This window comes from Saimiri boliviensis, chromosome 1, assembly GCF_048565385.1.
Source record: "Saimiri boliviensis isolate mSaiBol1 chromosome 1, mSaiBol1.pri, whole genome shotgun sequence".
NCBI classification, from domain to species: domain Eukaryota; kingdom Metazoa; phylum Chordata; class Mammalia; order Primates; family Cebidae; genus Saimiri; species Saimiri boliviensis.
In genome coordinates this window covers 116864141-116865924 of record NC_133449.1, presented here as the reverse complement: position 1 = coordinate 116865924, position 1784 = coordinate 116864141, and positions in this window count along the sequence as shown.

Here is a 1784-nt window from a genome sequence, read left to right as displayed (position 1 = left end):
GGGTGTTCTTTTGTGTGCAGAGACGATAGATCGCAGGAAAGAAAGACACAAGACACAGAGATAAGAGAAGAACTCAGCCAGGCCCGGGGACCACTACTACCAAGGGCGGAGTCCAGTAGAGGCCCCGAATGCCTGGACACGCTGATATTTATTGTATACAGGGCGGGAACAGGGTAAGGAGAGTGAATCATCTGACAGGATGGATAGGGTCAAGCAAATCACATGCTAACAGTACAGGGGGCCCCTCCCTCTCAGGGAGCCGCTGCAAGGAGGGGAGGCACTTAGGGCAGCATCTCTCTATGCACTTATCAGAAAGATCAAAGGCTTTAGGATTCCTCTATTCTTACTTCTCACGACTTCTAAGAACTTACAAAGAGCACCGGGGGAGAAAGCAGAACCTGAAAGTGGACAAGGATGGTGACCGTCGGAGCACAGCACCACAGAGAGGCATGTAAGCCCCTGGATGTCTGCGGACAGGCCTGGCTAATGTCAGGCCTTCCTCAAGAGCCGGGCAGAGCAGTGTCCCCTGGACTCCCCCAGTGAAAGGGAAACTCTCCTTCACGACCTGCTAAGTAACGGGCACCTTCCCGGGCTCGGGCGTTACCACAAGGCCTGCCTGCTAAGTAACAGGCACCTTCCCGGGCACTGGCGCTACCGCAAGGCTCTCACTCTCGCTTCCTGATCAGTCTCACAGGTCCCTTCAGTTTCTAACTATATTTCGCTTGGTTGTTTCTATACTATAAGACTAGCATGTTTTTATGCTATAGTACTAAAGCAAAGATTCACAAAGAATAATGATTTAATAAGATTGATTATGTAATTGATTATGTGACTGTTTCTAAATATATTTGGTATCATTGCTAAAACTAGGTAATCATTTATTACACTGAGACAGCCTGTGCCTTCAGTCTCTTGCCTTGGCATCTGGGCAACATTCTTCCCACAGTTGGGTGCTTCCTTTAACATGCTAATGCATTATAATTAGCATGTGAAGATGACCAGAGGTCGATTTCTTTGCCATCTTGATTTTGGCTGGCTTCTTCAGTGCATCCTGTTTTATCCACGGGGTCTTTGTGACCTCTCATGAAAGCAGTCTTGCCCAATTCCTGTCTCATCCTGTGACTGAGAATTCGGGCCCTCAGCAAGTCTCAGCCTCATTTCACCCAGCCCCCTGTTCAAGATGGAGTTGCTCTGGTTCAGATGCCTCTGACACGTGGCCCATGACTGCTCTATTTCCCACGGTGTATCTAGCATGTAGCACTATGCTGAGGCCAAATTAAGGCTTACACATTTGCAGAAGGAAAGAGGTAAGGAAGCAACCTGGGACCTTCCACTGTCTCTGTTTCCATCTCTCTGTATCTTTCCATCTCCGTTCATCTCACTCCTCTCTATCTCCATCTCTAAATATCTAAAATTTCTGTCTCCGACCGTCTATCCACGTGGCTGATCATCTGTTTCTGACCATTCCTTCCCGTTCCTGACCCCAGGGAGCGCAGGGTGTCCTGGCCCAGCCGGCGTCCCTCCAACCTCAGAGTACCGCTCTCTAACCTCAGGCAGGCAGGGGCCTAGAGCGACGGCGCCAGATGTTTCCCGGCAGGGGGGTCTGAGGCTGTGAGCCCTGATCGCGAGAAAGGGAAGTGGGGTGGCGAGGTCGTGCACTGAGGGTAGACGCGGAGGCCAGGAGTAGCAGGCGGCGGGGGAAACGAGGTGGAGAAAGGAAAAAAGAAAAGAGGAGCGAGAGTAGGGGGTGGGGCAGAGAGGGCGGGTCCTAGTGCGCCCCCCGC